The following is an 8,696-nucleotide window of genomic DNA, read 5'->3' on the forward strand; positions in this document are numbered from 1 at the left end:
TTGTACTATAGCCTCCCTTTCTTCGTCCACTTTTTGACTATAGCCACCCTTTTTCCCACTTCCTTTAGGATTTCTAATTCATGAACAATAACAGCACCCACACTTTGTGTCCACGTTTTAACTATAGTAGTCAGTTTGTTGTTTATGGTTCATGAATAATAAAAGGATTTGTATAAGGCATCGCTCTTAGCACCTTGTGCTCCCTTATTATATTAGATGTAAGCAAGTTCACGTGGCACATAATAAGATGTCTATGAACATTACTAAGAAGCACACTTTTGTTAGAAGTCCCCTTGCATTTTTTGCAATTTTTTTCAATGTCAAGGTTAATTATGTAAATCTTTAGCCAACACGATATTGTTTTAATTTCTATCCGGGGAGCAAAAGTAAGATGTATTATATTATCATCATATCATTTATACATAGACCACCTCAAAAAGAGATTAAAAAATATAGACTAGACCTCTAGGCTAGCATAGAGTCCTAGTAGCACATCATCTAGCTTCTTCCTTAACTTTAACAACCAAAGGACAAGTAATAGGAAACGAGGAACCTAACCCATCTACGATGATGGGCTAGAGACCCACTCCACTGGGTCTCAACATGGGATCTCCAAAGCAACCTTGCTAATTTGACAATGGTATCCAAATTTGTGAAGACACATTCCATATCTTTCATGGTGATGAATCCAATGGACATACTTTTCCAATTTATATGCCCGACGTGCCAATGGCTACTACAACCTACAGGTTAATATTTACACGTGAAAGTGCAAGTTGATAGATGGTGAGCTCTGGCTATTGATGAAAATATTGACAATGCCCTCAAAGGAACCCACTCAGAAGTCTCATTAACATTGTCCTCCACCTGTGCACAAGACCATCATCAAAACTTTTCCTAGCCAAGAATGTCAGGAAAAGGTCGACAATTAATGAAAATTATGTTTTTTTAGAGGAGGCAAGCTATACACTCAATAGGATGTCGTACCTACATAGGCTTACTTGAATGCACCCATTTTTCATGCTACCCCTTTCAAAGGTTTCATGCACCCATTTGATGGAGTTTGCACAAAAACATTAGCTAGCCTTGTAAAGTCTAGGACCAAAAGCTACACCTTCTCTCCTCTATCTTCTTCACCCTACATGATGCAATCAAATGCATTATTGCCAATGCAGCCACACAACATACTGCAAATCCATTACACTATTCAAAAAAAGTAAAGGGAAAGATTTATAATCTACCACAACCCATCATGTATTGGGTAGGCAAGCCCCTGAATTTTTCAACTATGTAAATCTTGCATAAGCTAATGTGTCAATGAAGTGAAACACCTCCATTCACATGGAATTGGAGCACGATGAGCTTTATTTGTAATTTGTGTTTGCATATCATGCTGTAAGGCATTTGGAAAAAAATAAAAATAGAAAATTCAAAGTTCTTTATCAACTGTAATCTCTTTTCGTGGGGTGTGGGTGTGGGTGTGGTTTAGTTGACGATTTTACTTTTTCTTAAAAAAGGGCATGAGTTTGCAAACACTTCTTTAGTGAATCTCGGCATCTCTATGTGTGTGTGTGTGTGTCTTCTCTCTTGCCTCTCTCTCTCTCTCTCTCTCTCTCTCTCTCTCTCTCTCTCTCTCTCTCTCTCTCTCTCTCTCTCTCTCTCTCTCTCTATCTATCTATCTACCCCGCAGCCTCCGCCGATTGCCATGTGTCATTTTAGCACCGCCAATCGTTGCATGTCATCATCTGCCAACTGCCACGTGTTATCATTTACCAACTGCCACGTGCCATATCTACACCCCCTCCCCCCCTCTCTCTCCATCCCTCCTAAGTACTGACTGCTCTTTGTCCTTCTGTGCACTGGTCTACAATCTAACGTGCTAGCAACCGGCTACTCACAATGCCTTTGGCCCATTGACATGCCATGCGGCACCACCTGCACCCCATATTATTTGAAGTCTGGCTTGGGGTGCTGTAGTAATGCAAGGCTCCGAGGTGGCCATATCATGCTACCACACGTGGCGCAAAGGCGAGTCAGATTGGACTTCAATGGCGGGTGGGGAGTGTCCTTAAATTGAAAATTGATGGCTTGGGTCCGTGCGTTGGCACCACTCGTTTGGTTCGTCATCTCTCAACGTGAGTGGTACACATGTAAGTCTCCCCCTACTCACGCTAGGACACCTATCACCACGTGGCATTTAACTATATATAATTTTTTATTTGAATATAAATTATATATATAGATATAGCTTATTCTCTCTCTCTCTCTCTCTCTCTCTCTCTTCTATCTATCTCTCTCTCTCTCTATGTGTGCATGCATGCGTGCATGTGTGTGTGTGTATGTGTGTTTTGTTTTCTCCCAAAAAAAAAATTTGTGTGTGTGTTTTTGTTTATCTAAATAAATATAAAATATATAAATATTATATATGTAATGTAAATGTAAATATAATTATAAATTTAAAATATATAAATATATATGTATATATACATTTATATAAGTATAAGTTTATCAAAAAACATATAATAATTTATATTTATATATAAATATACATATTTTTATTCGTATAAATATATAAATATGTAAACTGTATATAATTTTCATTTAAATATAAAGTGTGTGTGTGTGGGTGTATACATAGACATATACATAAATAGATATATATATGTGTGTGTTTGTGTGTGTGTGTGTGTGTGTGTGTGTGTGTGTGTGTGTGTGTGTGTGTGTGTGTGTGTGTGTGTGTGTGTGTGTGTGTGTGTGTGGGTGTGTGTGTGTGTGTGTGTGTGTGTGTGCTTTTTAGTTTATCTAAATAAATATCAATATATGAATATGATATATGTACATATAAATGTAAAATATATAAATATATATGTAGATATATAGTTTGTATGTCTATATATATATAAATATAAATTTATTAAAAGCATATAATAATTCATATTTATATATAAACATACATAACTATATATAATTTTTTATTTAAATATAAATTATAGATATAGATATAGTTTATACTCTCTCTCTCTCTCTCCCTCTCTCTCTCTAATTATTATATTATTGATTTATATTTAGATATATTTATTTCTATGTATTTGTGTATCTATATCATGATACTGATTTATATTTATGAGATTTTAATATTCATTTCAGATATATATATATATATATATATATATTTTAATTTTTTTTCTCACTTAAAATGATTTTACTATAGAGAAGAGGTAGCATCCTCGCTGCTCTACCACCTGACAGAGTGTCCTGCCCACCATAAATTCACCACCTCAGTCACCAATGTGAGTTTACTTGCAGTCGCCACGTGAGTCACCAATGCAAGCTACCTAGGTCGATAGTCACCCCCCATGTGACACGTGGCCCTTCAATCTACGGCTTGCCATTTTATTGGTGCAGAGTAATAGACTCGAGATTTGTGCCATGTGTATTGGCTACCGACAGGATCGTGCCACATGCCCCATCTGCTCTGTTATGAGTGCCCTCAGAATTGTGGCATGAAGCAGAACATAGACACGTGGCCCGATGGGGCAGAGGTGAGAAACCAATTGGACACGAGACATGGTAGCGTGTGCTGGTTGCTAGCCTCTGACCCATGCTCGTGGTTGTGTGTTGGCCTTTAACTCATGCCACATGGTAACCCTACACATGGATCCCACCATGTGGCAACCGCATGCTCCTGTGCCTCTACCTCACTGAGTCTTTGTTTGCCATGTGGCATCTCGCCTTGTCTTTTAGCCTTTCCCAAACCTCCTTCCTCCCCCGAACCTCTACAATTCATCCCCAAGCCTCCAAATTCTTGCCATTTGGCTGGTCTAGGATCAGTCTCCATATAGAATAGAACAGAAAAGGGTTCTTTTTTAACAACTGAAGGAACTCTAGTAGAATGTTCAAGGTATTGTAGCAGGAGGAGTAGCATCTCTTGGTGCACTAGTTTGAAGTCCAACATCATTAATGAAAGGAGTAGTAAGAGGTACAATAGTCTAAGAGGGAGGATCACTGATGCCAATGGGTGCTTGGGTAGCAACAGTTGCCTTAGGAACAAAATTGTGTGTGTCGTTTTGATATTTTATTGCATGGGCATCCAATTCCATGATTAATTGAGCATGGGCCTCATTGTAGTTTGCGATGGCCCCCTCAATTCTTCTTTGTTCCCGTCCCACCAAGACAACATAAGAGCATCAAGTGCAAGTTGGTTATATTGTACGTTTCCGATGGCCCCCTCAATTCTTCTTTGTTCCTGTCCCACCAAGACAACATAAGAGCATCCCAAGTTGGTTAAATTGAAGGTTATTTTTGGCAATCCAAACGCACCACATTGCATGAGCTCTGATAAGAGCCCACTTCTCTTGCTTGGTTCTGAAAGCATCTCCTAGCAACATGGCTTCCCAGTTTAGGGGTTCTCCTCTGAGCATTCGAATAAGCTCCCAAAAGCAAAAAACAATTGAAAACATTCTCTTTGACCCTTGGACATTCCTACAGTTACCATCCCCTTTTCCTATAGTCAAGCTTTTGGCATTCGTCCACATAGCTATATGGAGACTAGAGAAGGGTACACATTTTTTTTGGAATGCTATTTGCTCATATTTTGTAAAATCCATCTTTCCATTGTCTCTCCTATGTAGGAGCTCCCATCCAAAGTTGAATACTTTGCATAGCTCCTCAATGGTAGATGAAGGAGTGGGAATGGGAAAAAAATGAGAGTTGCCTATCCAACTAAATCCCATCTTGTAGACAAGATGACCCTTTCCACTAGACTTCTCCTTGCCAAAGCTCAAGTTTGCTCATAATAATGTCCTGATATAGAAAACTCCCTCCTAATCTCATGCCAAGTCTTCCATCCCACATTTTCTTTATTCTATAGTGGGCCCTAACATTGGAGCCCTTTTTTGAAGAGAAGGATGGCTCTAATAAGGCCATCATCATTAAGAGGTCTATTCTTGAGAAGAATAGAAACCCATATGGCGTCAAGAAACATGAAGGACCCTTTTCCAAAAAATAATATTTGACACCTAATTCCCTCAAATACTTTTTCAAAGAGACTACCATAGTGGACTCTCCTTAGAGCTGCATGGTTCAAGTGCACAAGGATAAGAGTATAGGATACCTTTTAGATTTAGGGGCTCTGACATGCCTGATATTAATTATATTTTTGAGAATGAGCCAGACTCAATCACATTGAGGATTGAGGATGGCTTTAATAATCCAAGAAGTTGAGAGTTTCTAGGTAGCTTGTTCTATATCAACAACACCTAGATCTCCTTCCCCTTTTAGTTTCCTAGAGCTGACTCTCCTTATAAAAAATATCTACAAATTTTAATAAATTTTACTAATCCTACCATAGAAGGGGACCAACATGAGAGGTAAAAGAGTGCAATAGGATTAATGTAATGATTTGATTAAAGTCTTCTACCAACTAGGTTGTTGAGAGAATGTTGCCTACATGAGCATGTGAACAAAGGTCTAGAGAGGTGAGAAAGATCTAGAAGATAAGGATGAATTTGTGGGGAGAGATAAGGAAGAGATGAGATAACATATACAAGTGGCATGATGATGTGTAAGGTGAATCCTAAGGCTATCTATAAATGAAGCCTCTCATTATATGGTTGGCAAGCACATTGGAAAATAAGTGTGCCCATTGTGTCTCTCTCTTGTGGAGTTTCTTGTATACTTTGAGCCCTGGTAGATTATACACTCTTCTTGTATGTGCTAGGCTTAGTGGGGATCACTTCTAGTCTTTTATCATGGTATCAAAGTATAAGTGATGCTAATTCTAGGTCTATTTTAGAGTGTTTGTTCATTATATTCATTGTACATAGAGAGAGAAGTTGGCACACCCATCATCATCATTATCTTAGGGAGAGTGTGAGATTTAGACTTTATGTTTCTTCACTTAAGAATGGAGGATTGAATATGCCCATGAATGAGGTAGTTACAAACTGGGATTGTATATTCACGTAATCACTTGAATTTTCTTGTGATTGTGTGTCGTGATGATGTATTTCATGCAATCATAGCTACAATCATGCCTTTATGCTATTTGGTGGCCCTGGCCTAGAAACCGGATACATACCAGCAGTAGTATCAATACTACCAATGGTATCCTACTACAGGCGGTAGTGCTAATACTACCATCGGTATCCTACTACCGGTGGTAGTGCTAATACTACCACTAGTAGTTTAACACAATACTATTGGTGGTAGTATGAATAATATTGCCCGTAATATTATTACTGCCTGTAGTAGGAGTATTCCTACCAGGAATTGTATTACTACTGGTGGTAATTGACATACTACCACTAGTAATTAACATACTACCACTGGTAGTACTACTACTATTGGTAGTAATACAATAATTATTGCCAATAGTACTACCGAACCAAGATATATGCCAACTGTTGGTCTCATTTTCACCAACAGTGGATTGAGAAAAGGTTAAAATCCTCCTCTATCCAAGTCTTGGTTGAGGGGCCTAGTCCAGGAAGTGGTTCTTGGTCCCACATCCTGAATAAGATGGGGGGCTAGTTGGAACCATGACTTGGATCTAGGTTTCCTCGGCCCTCCACATAAAGGAAGGGGGGGATTTTTTGTCAAATTTTTTAAGAGTTTACTCTATATTTATTGCATGCATGCATTGAAAGAATCATTTGTTGCATTGAAAGTTAAATCTTCAAACTTTTACATAAATGCATGATAACCCATTTGCATTTCATGTAATTAAAAAAATTAAGAATGCATAGGATGGGAGTTATGTCAGATGCCTGCCTGCTCACTATTGTGTGGCAAATGTAGCTCTTTGCTAGTGTCAAGTGAGGAAGCTTTTTGCACACACACACACATCAAGATCTACTCGAAAGTATGGCCTCAATTGCTAGCACTAAGCAAAAAGTAGGGGAAGAGATAAGTAAGGGTGAGTGCAAAAGAGTGATTAGAAGCAATTAGGATGCCTTTTTTGTTAGGGTGTGCAACATGGAGGAGAGTGAGATGGAATCAAGCTTGTCTAGTCTAGATGGTGTCAACACTATGAAGAGGAGGATTCTTGATGATGCTAAGAGCAGTTTACAGTTTGAAGGTCATATGACCTTGCCAATCAGGTGCAATGGGAGACAAATGCCATGCTTTGGGTTTGACAGCTTTATTGGGAATGCAGAGACCCGCTTCAACAAAGCATGCAATGTAGACCCTACTCTTGCACAAGAGTTTGATGTCTTCAAATTAACACAATGGATGGGTGTATGGGCCAAGCACAAGAGTAGATTTGTTGCATCAGATCGCCATGTCATAGTGGCTAAGAGATGGGAAAAGAAGGCTACATCAGCTTATGGGGCAAGCTATGAGGTGAAGAGCAGCCATCCTCTATACCTTCTCAACCATTGAGAGGTGATGAGGTTCAAAGGGCACAACACGTGGCTAGTAACATAGAGAAAGTTTCAATCTTGGCATATGTCACAGAGAGGGAGATCCAAGTTGGTAAGAAAATTGGTTCAAACACCTATGGCATTGTATTTAAAGTGTGGTTAGTAGGAGCTATAGGGTTGTCATATCACATGGAATATGCCAGAAAGAAGTACAAGGGTAATATTGGGATGCATACACGAGAAGCAAGGATAGAACAACTCACACATATTTTAGACCCAATCCTTGTACGTGTGATTGCAGCAACTTGAGAAGAGTCACTGTGGACCATCACGCCATACTTTAATGGCGGTATCTTGTTGCAGTTCCTTCAGATTCTGCCAATGGACCAGGGTAGATTCACACACTACTTCCACCATGTTCTAAGGGAAGGAGTGGATCTAATGGCCACAGCAAGCATGGGAGTCCAAGCAAGGGAGTCCAAGCTACATTGGAGAAGGAAGATATTGCCCAAATCAATATCTTCTGTGAGAATCTCCTCCATATCACTTGTGGACGGCTTAGCAAGGCTGCACATAGGAAGGTGGATGCACACACACCTACACCTGAGTCTAGATGCCATGTAGGCATCCTAGATTGGGGGATGGCCATGGACTTCTTGGAGAGTCAAAAGGAATTAAAGCATATGAAGAAGAAGTCTTTAGAGACTGATGCCGACTTTGTTGAGAGAGTTCGCAGGAAAGAGGAAGAACATGGGCAGAAAAGGTGGCTTGCACCTGAGCTACAAGAAGTAGAATTAAGAGGCAAATATACACGCCATGCAGATACCTATGCATTGGGATGGATCATTGTTGAGATGATTCAATTTTTTGAAGATGCATGGGGTTATCTTGAGGATGATCGAAAAATTCCTCCCTCTCATCTCATTAATGCCCTTAAGCGACATGTGCAAGAACAAATGATGCATCGCCTTGCCGATCAGAGAAATCCACGTGTAGAGACCAATGATATCTTAAAGAGAGTAGAATGTGAGGGACATTTGGCTATAAGGCCTATGGAAGAGATGACGCTTGCCCTTAGGCTTGCAACATAAGCCACATTTTTTGCCTTGTAATATTTTTGGGACACGTGTCTGTCAAACTTATTGTAATAAAATTATTGTTCAAAAACAAAATTCGTGAGCTTGAAAGCATTTATAATTTGAAAAGATGCCATTTATATTATGGATGCATGGCCATTTATATTATGAAAATATTGCAACATTTAAAAGCATTTATCCAAGATTGCAACATGTACATTTTGTTAAATTAAAGTAATTTTGTTATAACATTTGC

The sequence above is a fragment of the Dipteris shenzhenensis genome, chromosome 16 (genome assembly GCF_047967505.1).
Source record: "Dipteris shenzhenensis isolate YYH24624 ecotype China chromosome 16, Dip_SZ_1.0, whole genome shotgun sequence".
Classification (NCBI taxonomy): domain Eukaryota; kingdom Viridiplantae; phylum Streptophyta; class Polypodiopsida; order Gleicheniales; family Dipteridaceae; genus Dipteris; species Dipteris shenzhenensis.